The sequence below is a fragment of the Puntigrus tetrazona genome, chromosome 11 (genome assembly GCF_018831695.1).
Source record: "Puntigrus tetrazona isolate hp1 chromosome 11, ASM1883169v1, whole genome shotgun sequence".
NCBI lineage: Eukaryota > Metazoa > Chordata > Actinopteri > Cypriniformes > Cyprinidae > Puntigrus > Puntigrus tetrazona.
The window spans coordinates 14,274,097-14,287,044 of record NC_056709.1 but is presented as its reverse complement, the minus strand read 5'-3'; the positions used below and the strand labels follow the sequence as shown (position 1 = coordinate 14,287,044).

General features: G+C 36.3%; 1 pseudogene; it reads left to right on the top strand.

Moving 5' to 3' along the window:
• Positions 1–1,852: 1,852 nt before the first annotated feature.
• LOC122354465 lies at positions 1,853–11,346 on the top strand (annotated as a pseudogene).
• The last annotated feature ends 1,602 nt before the right edge of the window (positions 11,347–12,948 follow it).

Sequence of the window (12,948 nt, the reverse complement as noted above, 5' to 3'; positions counted from 1 at the left end):
TGGCCTTTATTTTGTGGCTTCTTTTGATATTAGTTTTTTTTGTTTTAATATTTATTATGTGTGTGTGTATTATTCCTAAAAATTAGGGTATTTAAGATATTACATTTTAGGATTTTTTTTCCTATCACAAACTAAACAAGCACATTTCAATTATGCACTTTAATATTCAGTGTGAGTAAATCAGTGATTTGATTACTGAACAGTTGAAATGTGTTTTTGTTTTCTGTGAACATGTAATTTAGACAAGATATACAGTATTACACAGTAGGTACTGGATCACGTATATGGGACTATGGCACAAACATTTTCGTGTGACATTGTTGGCATGTTTTGTATGAATTACACACTACATTCTAGAAAATTCCTTTTTTTTTTTTTTTATTTGTACATTTGTGATTTATTACATTTATTTTAAATATCTCAATTTTTTCAACAACACCATTTATGTATATAAATGGGTAAATGTCCACGATTACAGTAGTGTGGCTTGCCCTTAGCTCAGGACTCATTTACATGCTGATATAAATCTTAAATATGGACAATATAGTAAGACTTTTGAGCAAGTCAGCTGGAGTCTTATGAACAAATGGCCTTTTAATCTTGTATTTATATGCAGATCAGCCCAATCAACTTGATAAAAGCATTTAAAGTGCTGTTAGGTTATTTCTTTCATTCTAGTTGTTTTAGATTTACTTGAAAATCCTTTGTATAAGTGCATTTATGAACATCCAAATTTATGTATGTGGTTAAATCATAAAAAACTTTCAAACTTTCAATTTATTATTTCAATCCTGTTCAATTTTGATATGCAGTTACGTGTTGAACTTTTCAGGCGTGTTTGTGTACTTAATAAATAACACTGAATGTATTGGTACTGAAGTAGCATTTATTGCAGTTATCCTTTTCGCATTTGTCTTCCGTGTGTGAAATTACATTTTGTTTTCTTGTTTTATCCATTTTCTATGTTGTGTCTATTGCAGTTAGGTCTAAATAAACATGCATGGAAATGTATAAATGAAATAAAACAAAAAATCATTTCTCCTTTTTTTTTTTTTCACATTGTACTACTGCTAAAATAATTATTTCTCAGAGCAAGAAATGTCTGAGTATGACAAACAGTTATTTTGCTGTGTGCAAACAAACTTTGCAATTCAAACTGCGTTTTTAACGAAAAAAGTGTTGGGATAATTTTTTCTTGTATATAAATGCTTATAAACTCTTATCCACGTTGTAAATAATTCATCTTTCTTTAATCATAAGCTAACTTTGCTTTGAGTGGAAAACATGACTACGTATTCTTAAATGTATTTTGACACATTTGCAATGTAAGCAAGACAATGCTGTGAGCATTTTTTTGGTTTCTAGTAATTTGGAGTAGAGTTGTGCCATTAGCTGTTCTCTGAAATAAGGCAGCCTGTGGAAATATTTGGAAGTTGTATTTTGATGTTGAGTCCTGAAGGGTTCTAATGAATCCTGTTCCTTAATTTGGCTTTATAAAACCTGCAGAAAGCCGATTATCAACTAATCAGCAAGACTGTTTGGGTGTTGTGCAAAATAGCCTTTGATAATAAGCAAAAGCTAAGATATATTTATTGTAATAAAGAATATTAAATCTCAAAATGAGTGTAAAGTTTTCCTTTAACACCACTGGCAACAAACCCTTTTTTTAAACATGGAAGACACATGAAGACGTTTCATTTGTGTGTGTGTGTGTGTGTGTGTGTGTATCAATCGAACCTCCTCGGTGGACTCAATGCCCACAACTCTTCCCGTGATGACGCGCCGCGTCGTCAGCATATCCTGCACTAACGCATCTCGCGCAACGCTCTGTGTTTTGGAGAAGAACGGGAAGATGGCGACCTCAAACAATCCGCGAAAATTCGGCGAGAAAATCGCCTGCACAACCAAGCAGGCGGAGGAGACGGCGGCGTTCGGGGAGGTCATGAAAGACCTGAGCATCACGCAGGCAGCGCGGGTACGTGCGTCAGAAACGGCGGCTAAGCGCGCATGGCGGCTGCTATGTAGGAGGTAGCCTGTGTTTTGATTCAAAGCTCTTTTGTCGCCGAGAGCCGTGACAAATCGGTGAAGGATTGGCGGCGGTGTCGTAGCGGGAGATGCTGAGGATGCTGCTGGAAAGTGCTGGACAGATGTCGCGCGCATCTGCACAGAGACCTGCTCGGCCTCGAAGGGCATCGTCGCTCTTTTATTTTCTCGATCGTTGTGTGGATCTGGCTACTTATTTAACGACAAACGTCGGTGGAGGGCAAACTGTCACGCAGTGAATATATCCTAATTGACTAGATTTTTAAATCGAAGGTGGTCGGATTTTGATAAAGTCTATCCAACTAAGATTGTCACGTTTTTATGCGGAAACTGTTTGGTGAAACCATTAAAATACGAAACCAAAAATCCATTGAAATCATGTAAAATATATAACCTACGTTTATAGACCTATATATATATATATATATAAACCTAGTTGCCAACACTGAAAAGAATCGTGAACTGTGCATTTAGAAATTGCTTGTAAAGTTCATAAACAACATAATTAAAAGTAGCACTGAATTATACATGGAATTTTGAACTTTAAATATTTTCTGTTATTTTATTTTTAGAAGTATTTATTTATTTTGTGGGAAGTTTAATTCGAATATCATGCTTATCTTTAATAGTGTATGAGTGATACAAAAATAAGGCCATGTCGATTTCAGGTCAGAGTAAATTGTCCAAGCGCTTTGTTTTTAGCCTTCTACTTTTTGTTATTATTCGGTTTATGTTGTTTATTAGCTTACTTTAAAGAGTATTTCTACAGAAAAACAATTCTTCAATTAATAGATAAACATATCGATTCATTTTATGTTATGTTTTTCATGAGGAAAATCAATCAATAATAAAAAGAAATAATGAAAAAATAAACTAAACGAGCATTAATTTGAGGACAACGTTAGATATTTTTCTCCAGTTTCTTTGATGTTTGAGTTTAGCCCCCTACTTTTTCTGAACTCTCTCACTGGTCTGCTTTTTCATTCTTCACGTGATAAAGTGTCTTAATCACGATTATCTGGTTTCTGTTCATGCGTTCATTAGTACTCACTGCTGCTTTTCCTTTCATTATTTTGCACAGCTGCAGTTACAGAAGACAGTATTTGCAACTAGGCCAGAATCAGCTCAGTGCTATGGAGGGTCACTGCCCAATGTCAATCAGATTGGAAATAGCAACTGACCTCCCTTTTCAGGTGAGACCTTAGAAACTTCATAAGTTTGAAAGTTCTGTCGTACACTCTGTGCTGTGCCTTTATCAATGAATTTCCCTTCAGATGATCTAATCGCGGTGCATTTGGTGCTCTGTGAAATTTTTACGATTAACTTAAAAGTTGATTATCTTGGGCCAAAAATGTCTATTTTCAATGCTTTTATGTAAAATAGTTTTAGACTGGCAATAGTTCACCGCCCGCTTCTTGCAAGATGGGCCATTAAGACTTTGTTAATTAAAAGGATGTTACAGAAGCCGAACAAGATGGAAACTGATGTTAAGGACAGAAGAATAATGTATAAGTGATATTATGAAGCTAAAATCATGTTGTTTGAAACCATTTAGATTAGAGATAGAAAAACTATAAATAGGCATTTGCGATGTTTCTTAAGAAATTGCCCAGTTTATCGTGTATATATATATATATATCTGTCTTATCTATATCATTATAGTTCATAAAGACAATATTATTCCAATAGTAGGATCTAAAGTGTATTGTATCTTATGCAGTGTGCAGACATTTTTAAGTGTGATGCAGTGTCAAGTATCAAAATCAGTAATTCTGGAGCTTTTCTTGGTTACAAAGCATATTTATGTGAAAATGTTTTTGTTTAAGAAATGCACTTGGCGCTAATATTCTGTTTTGTTTGTTTCAAATTAAGGTTCTACTTCTTTGCACTGTATAGTAAGGCTTGGCCGGTCGACATTACAAAGTAATGCATAACCATAAGTTGGCATTTTTGTCGGAACAGGGGTTTACGGGGGTTTAAATGTAGCAAGTTGATGGAAACAGCGTCATTTTCGCTAACATCATTGCTATTCATTTATGACACATTATACGAGGCTGTGCGGGATGGTTCTGTCGCTCTGAGCTTTCATGCCGCTAGTCCATGTTTTATGCTTTTGTTTTGACACTGCAGCAAAAGTCCTGATGCCTTGTGAAAGACATTTGAAGATCACTCGAATCCATTTCCTTTACAGACGACGGTTTTAGACACCAGTCGGTGTCCGGCATCGGCCTGGTGGACCGCGTGTGCTTCGAGGACAGGAATCGCCATCGCTTCTCCACACATAGACCTCTCTCTGTGGACAGTACGGACGCCAGATATCCTTCAGCTTTATTAGAGAGCGCAGTCCAGTTTCCTCCAAAGGAAAGAGCTCACCCAGGTGAAATTAGGTCATTATTTACCCGCCCTCAAGTTGTTTGAACCTGTCTGAATTTAGTTTCTGCTGGGGAACATGTGTTTTGGGTCTGTGACTGCCTTGGTCAGCGGTGACCCTGAAGTAACCTGATGAAAAACTCTTTTCCTTTGTGATCAGTAGAGCAAAGATTCGTGCAGGTGTTGAACTACATTTTCCCAGTTTTGGGTGAACTTTTTTGGTGTTTTCCCGTGTGTGAGACATTGTCCTTTACCCTGATTACATGACCAGCTGTCCCTATGGCTCGGTGTATCTTGTCACCGCCTCCCGACACAAGCTGGAAGGTAAAGCTAAGCTAAGCCAATCGACCATGGCTTTCGAGAAGGTCGTAAATCACAGTGTTTTACGTTCCTGCCTTCTGCTGCAGAACCAACTCCTGACCAGCTCTACACCAGAGCGCTGTGAATCAGCTCACAGGGCGGCTTTTGTTGGCGGATCTCAGGAACTTGCAGTCGAAAGGAGTAAAAGCAGTGTACGTATTTGAGAGTTTTCCCCATTTTTGGTACCTAATATTGCAATGATTTCAAATACATCTTTGGGCCTTTAAATTGTGGATGAGCCTGTTTCTTCATTAAGAGATATTTAGCCTTTGCTCACGATTGATAGTTTCCGGTGAATGGAGTGCCGTCAAATGAAGTCCAAACAGCTGATAAAACATCATAATAATCACAGTAAACCCCGCTCGGTCATCGATTAACGTCCTGTGTAGCAAAAGCTGCGAGTTTGTGGAAACAAATCTATCAGTATGTTTATCTATTTAACTAAAATACATGTCTTATTACACAAATGTTTCTAGGTTGAATCCGGAGAGAAATATGCCAGATGCTGGTAAAAATAGTGCAAATATGTTTTTTTTGAAACAGTTATTGTGGATTTTGGCGGCAAACTGAGTGGTGTAGTGCAATGCCATGTGTTTCTCAGCTGTTTGGACTCAGCGGCACCATTCACAACTGAATCCATCCGTGAACAAGTGATTAATATACATTTTACAAACTTTTACCAAGCTGGCATGAGGATGGGTGGCTCCTTTAACAAAAGTATTTCTGTACCCATGGATATTTTTTAAAACTTTTTGTCTACCCAAAAGCCACTTGAACTAACATACCCAAGAAACAAAAGGACTCATCACTGAGTCTCTTAAAATATCAAGATAACCACTCAAAACATAAAACACGGGATATGTATTGATGCGAATTAATATTAGAAGCGATCAATTATGAATTGTAAGAGGATATAAGAACATGTCTAAGAACTTGGCATGTGTTTAAACTCGATTCCTTTCAAAGATCCTTTTTATTATGAACACTTTGTTGTCATTGACCTCATGTACTGAGTTCATCACCATTTCTCTCTGTTCTGCAGTGCTGCTTCTCACCCCTCAGATACAGAGGACACCGAATCAGAGATGGAGAAAAGCGAGCCCAAAGCATCTCTGCACACAGAGTCTGGCGTTCCTGGGGATTAGTGAGTTCGTATTGGCCAAAGCGTTTTCCATGCTGCACAAATCACGTAACACTTACACGGCACTTTGTAGCCTTACAGGCTGTAGATCCTACACTGACTTTCATCACGTGCCAAATTGAAGTACAAATGCTCCTGTTTAAAAAAAAAGTATGTCCCGTTTAATGTTTGTTAAATAATTGGCCGATAAAAAATGCAATATTACATGGTTTATTTGAACTGTGCAAAGAGTACGAGAGGAATTGAACATACTGTACAAATTTCTATCTATCACAACTCATCTGTAAATTTTTACTTTGGATTATTCCTCACATCCCCTAAGCATCTATAATGAAAAACTAAAAGGTTTAATGCAGTTTCGCGGGCATGAAAAAATGTTTCATGAAAACTTTAAACAATAAAGGCTCCATTTGTTAGTATTGAATTTATTGTTTTAATCACGTTACTTGAACATGAATTAACAATCAAGGTTACATTTCAAACAATCGAACAATTTCAAACAAAAGTAATGTTTATTTACAACATTTACTAATGCATTAGAAAAATCAAAAGCTGCATCTGTTTCATATTTTTTTAAATTGTATGTAATATATATGTGTATACTGTGTATATTTAGAAATATACACCACTAAGAAAAATAAGAAAATTAAAAATTAAAAATATACATTTATATTGCTAATATTATATTGCTAATATTTTATATACATATATTTGTGTGTGTATTATATATACATAATAAAGACACAGTACACACACATATATTAAGTAAACGTTTTTTAAATTTTGGATGCAATAATATAATACTAAAATATATATATGATATATATATATATATATATATATATATATATATATATATATATATATATGATGTCTCTCATTTACATGTCTCTCTTAAGTGTTGCATCATATAGCATTTCACTGCATATTCCGTTTGATTTTTCCAGTATATTTCCATCTCCTGATCAAGAAATGAATAGCTCTTTGATGCCAGCTGCTCACAGCACCGGCGGCTCCTTACCTGATCTGACAAACATCAGTTCCCTCCTCCTCTCCCCACCCCGCTGGATCAGACGACCCCATTACCTTCCTACATCCGGCTCCGGCAGTGCCAGCAACCTGACCACCACCACCTCACGCACCTGGGCATCAGTGCTGCCAGTCACGTCCCTCCATCCCCTCCCGCCCAGCACACAGGCCCGCCCCTCGTCCAGTATCAGCCCACGGCCGCCCACTCCCACGCTGCCACCCGCGTCTCCCCCCAGATATCAGCAGGTGAGCGAACCCCGCTTTGGCCTGTTTGAATTCAGAGCATATGAGCAATTTTGATTTATTAGGTTTATTAGGATTGGACGAGTATTGGACAGGCTAAAAGGATTATAAAAGTGCTTTATAATTGCATTTGAATTTGTATAATATCTTCTGTTCAATAATTACAATTAATTTTTACATTTTCTGTTTTTAGCTTTTTAGCGTTTGTTTGAATGTAAATAGTTTTCTATTTAAATTTCCATTTAGTTTTTAGCAATATTGCCTTGGCGATTTTTAATTTAATCTCTCAGTCAAAGGAATAGGATCAATTTATTAAAAACTTAGACTCTGTGTTCGTCTGAAAAGAAAAGTCATATACAATAAACCAATAAAATATGAGGTCATTTTCATTTTTGGGAGAACTATTCCTTTAAATCACTTATTTTATTTAAATGTTAAAGGATGTTTTGTATGGTCTAGTGTTAATGTTGGCGGTCTGTCTGTCACAGCCGATCCACGATGGACAGCCTGTCTCTGGAGCAGCAGCTGTCTCAGTACTCTCTGCTGAGTTTACTGAACGACCTGCAGAAACAGCCCCCAGCCTCCCTCAGAACATTCGTCTCATCGCCTCCGCCTCTCACCAGTAAGCTCCGCCTCAACGCCACCCAGACCTCCCTCGCCAGCCAATGCGCAGACAACCTAAAAGCGGAACTGCCAGCTCGAGTGCGATTTTCCTCCGCTCTGCACAGTTTGCTTTTGAGAAGCTTATACGATTCACGTTCTGCCAAGGAATTGAAGTATGCCTCTTCCTCCCCTGTAGTACCACCGCAGTCAGACCGGCTCTTCAGCCAATCAGTCACCAGCATCTCCGGTGTCCAATCAGGGCTTCTCGCCAAGCGGCTATACAAGTAAGCGTAAAACTTCTGTTTTCATTCTTCATTTGTTGATTTTTATGCCATTTCATTGTATGTTTCTCTCTGCTTCAGTACACTCACTTTACACTTTTTTTTTTCCCTTAAGCTCACTAAGGCTGAATTTAATTGATTAAAAATAGCAGATTTATTTGTTAAAATATGTTACAATGTAATGTTTTTCTATAAATATCTTTACTTTTGAAAGAATGAATCAAAAACTTTTTGACTAGTGGTTTTACTCAATATTAAGCAGTGCAGCTGCTTTGAGAAATGATCAGTATATTAAGAATGATTTCTGAAGAATCATGTGACACTGAAGACTGGAGTAATGATGAAAACTCAGCTTTGCATGAGAGGAATTATTTACATGTTAAAATACATTCAAATAGAAAATTGTAATAATATTTTGCAATACTACTGTTTTGATTAAATAAATTCAGCCTTGGTGAGCATAAGACTTCATTCAAAAACACTGAAAAATTGTTTCAAACCTTATTCAAAGGATTATTATCAGTATGTGGCTAATTTTCTTCAGATGTATTGCTCATAATGTGTGTCTTTACAGCACATTCAGGTGGTAGGAAGCATCTTTGGGAATTCCTTTTATGATCAACAACTTCCTTCCAGACAAACCAATGCTCTATCAAACCAGGTACATGTGTTTCATGGTTTTTCTTTTTTAAACTAAGACAAAAATAAATTTTTATTAAAAATATTTACACTGAAAATCAATGCTGACTGCACTATAGCACAGATGGACTCGTTTTGTGATGCATATGATACTAGAATTAATATTAAATTAATAAATTAGTTAATTATTTTATTATTGCTATAATGCATATGGATTCTGCTTATTATGTATACACAGTTTAGCAGTATTGTAGTGATATTGATTTTATTTTATAATGAAAAATGATGAAATTATATTAATAATAATAATATTTTTTTAAGCAATGCACCTATAGTTTCATGACCTATATGCATGCATAAATGAATAAATGAAAAACAATATATGCGTGTGTGTGTGTGTGTGTGTATAACTGCTTTTTAATTTCATTTATTGTTCAAATGACTTTCAATCTGTCTGATGCCGTCAATTAAAGCTGGAGCAGTTCAACATGAACATGATGGAGAACCCGGGCGGCTCTAGTCACTGTTCAACGCTGAACTACGCCACGCAGGCCGCCATGATGGGTCTCACCGGGAACCACGGCGGTCAGCAGGACTCACAGCAGCTCGGTTACAGTAGCCATGGCAACATCCAACATCATTCTCACAGGTATCGTCTTTCGCTTCAGCTTCAACTTCTCTATATCTTTTACCACAAATGTTAGAGAGTTGCATTTATAATTGCGCCTAGGCTCTCTGTCTATACCTGTTCCTCTCTACCTTTTTGAGTCAAATCTATTATTCGGGTCCCCACGCTTAATAACCATTATTAAGGATTTCACTTAAATTTCTAGTTTGTTTAGTGAAATCAGCGTTTGTCTTGAGGCATCCGATTGTTCCAAACACTGAATATTTCCAGCTCATTACTTCAGTTTCCCAAGCACTTTCGCTAGTAACGTATTGAACTTAGGGCTGTAGAAGTAAATTGATGCATCGAGAAATGATTCGGCATGGATTCTGAGACTTTTCGATTGCACTGCGATTCTGAACTTAGTTTTGAACAGCAGATGGCACTGCATGCTTTAGAAACATCCGTACACTACTTGTCTCTAAGTCCTTACAACTTAAATAATATTTCAAAACGTTTTAAGCTGAATTGCAAAAAGAGCATTCGCTGTTGGCTGTGTTTGCATTAATGCCACGTCATAAAAGCATTTACAGTTCTTCAGCGCTCTTCTTCTTTGGAAGTGCAGTGTGTGGATTAAAAACTAGAAGTCGAGTGCTATCTTCATGTTAGAATCTATGCTTAGAATTCATTCCAGAGTGAATCGCAATGCATTCGGAAAATCTCAAATTCATCCACGAATCACGATTTATCGTCACAGCCAAAATGAAACTTTTTTTTTTTTTTTTTACATTTTAGCGCTTAAACCGAGCTCTCATGCATCTGTGTAATAATGTTATTTTTATGTATCCAGCTTTGTTTAACACTAACAGCTAGTTATATTTTAATTGCACTCATAAACTTTGCTTAAAAATTACATATTTGTCATTATTCATCTTCATGTGGTTCCAAACCCGTAAGATCTTTGTTCATCTTCAGAACACAAATTAAGGCCTGTTGTTAACGTAATCAAATGTAACCAGTTATAATAATAAAGTAATTGAAATATTTTTGTTTATTACATTTTAAATAAGGTTTTAATTCTTTTTATTCTTTATATTATCTTAATTATTTGTAGAGTACAGCACCATTGTACACTTTAGTCCAAACTTTTTGCTTTATTTATATATATATATATATATATATATATATATATATATATATATATATATATATATATATATATTTATATATATATATATATATATATATATTTTTATATATATTATATATATATATATATATATATATAATATATATATATATATATATATATATATATATATATATATATAATATATATATATATATATATATATATATATATATATATATATATATATATATATATATATATATATATATATATATATATATATATATTATTATTTTTTTTTTTAAGAAGCAAGATCATCATCCTCACTGCTTTTAAGGCTCCATTTAGTACACTTCTGAAAAAGCTGATTAATATGTGTCAGACTCAGTGTTGAAGGATTTTTGTGAAAAACTCCCCCCAAAAATGATGACGGAGCCAGAAAGCCAGGCGTGTGATCTGTAAATAAATAAATACAACTTCCTAGACGGTAACCTTCCCAACACTGGTTCCCAGGAATAGCGTTTGGTTTGTTTTTCACATTAGTGACGGGAGAATCTCCGCCGGAGTCTCTCCAAAGACCTCACCAGCTCGTTGTTGGCCAGCGTCGGTGACGTCAGCTTCGACGCGGACTCTCAGTTCCCGCTGGACGAGCTGAAGATCGACCCCTTGACCCTGGACGGACTGCACATGCTCAACGACCCGGACATGGTTCTCGCCGACCCGGCCACCGAGGACACGTTCCGGATGGATCGACTGTGAAGCTGTGAACGCACTCCGAAGCCAGACACTCCGCTGCATGGCCTCTCTGTTCACCATCTGGTCAGTGGCCGGCCACGTCCCCCCAACCACCCACATAACAGCATGCTGCCGAACCGCTCATGGCCAGGGGCCGGTGGAGGCGGCGTGCCAGGGGGCGAGGGCCAGGGGTTTGGGGTGGTGGAAGGTGGAAGTGCTGTATCCACACTGGATCGTTTCAATGCGCATAATACCATCCACCATCCACTCTCTTCACGTATTCATGTTATAACGTGCGTTTCTATTTATTCCTTTTCGGTTGTTTCACCTTTTTGATTTCACGGATCGTCCCGTGTTTATTAGTACATTTAAGTGAATTGCCAAATTTGAGCGTTTACGTAACTATGCCATGTCTTTGAAGAAATATCCATCCGTGTGATGATGTGTGAAAAATCGACCTATTTATTTAGAGATTGTATTTATTATACTTATTTTTTTATGAATATATATTATTTAATCATACTTACGTAAGGAGCACTACTCTCCCAGATTGTGTATCAAGGGTTTAAGGGCGTTGCTCACTGTATGCCGGAAGGCAAAAGTTTGCTTTTACAAAATGGCTTCCATGACGATTCGTTTTGCTAGCATTTTTCGTATCATCAAATATCTCAAAAACCGTGTTTGGGTTTCATTCATTCGCTATCAGTTTTTCTTGCAGGAGGACAGCAGTCTCTAAATAGAAATGTGACCCATCTTTTGGCGTTTTTCGTGGACTGTCGCGTGACTCTCTGTATGCATATGTTATTTATCCGAAATTGAAGGTCTGTTATGGCTGAAATATGCGCTTCAACGGCGGTCGGTAAATATATGACCCTCGAGCTGCTGCAGAAACCTGCTGAACACTTCACTGTGAGAGGACCTGATTTTTGCCTTACATGAACAAAATGCTGTTTTTAACTGTTAGCGTGTTTTCTAATCGTTCTCCTCTCGATATTCTTGTTTTAACGATGCCATTTTGTTTAGTACTGAATGCTGTATAGTTTGTACTTGTACTGCCAAACTTAACTCAAGGTTTTTGTCGTGAAGCTGATCATTTGTCGGTCGTCTGGCTTGGGAGAGTAATGCTCCTTATTCTGTGCTGTTTACGGGAGTTGTGTTCGTCATTCCCATGCGTATGTTCAAGCCCTGTCGCACCTTGATCAAGTGGACGTGTTTTTCCTTCGAGTGCTATAGGAAGGATCTAAGGAATCACTCATTTACAATTCAGTGACACAGTTATGATCTCTGTATGCAGTGGGGTCCAAAAACACAGCTTATTGGTTTAAACCTGCAGCGAACTGTATTAAAAACAAAGAAAATTATGAACAGGTTGATTGTGTACATGCGGTCAATGAAGCAAGTGTGATAAGATCGATCAATATATATATATATATATCATATCATCAAATATATATATATATCAAATGATTTTGAGATTATTGATTACAATCTTGTTTCTGCCATGCAGTAAAAATTTGTAAGTGTTAATTGTACAATCGTTTCATGCAATTATATTATATATTTATATATCGTAACAATGTTTTATTTAGCAATTTATCAAAAAATAATAGCGCAAAATTTCAGTAGACAAAATTGTGAAATAAAAATCTATATATATTTTTTTATCTTTTTTAGAAGAAAAAAACATTCTCAAATTTAGAAAATAAAAGTCAGAATTGTGAGATTAAGTCACAGATAACTTTTTTTTTATCCCATGGTGAAAACA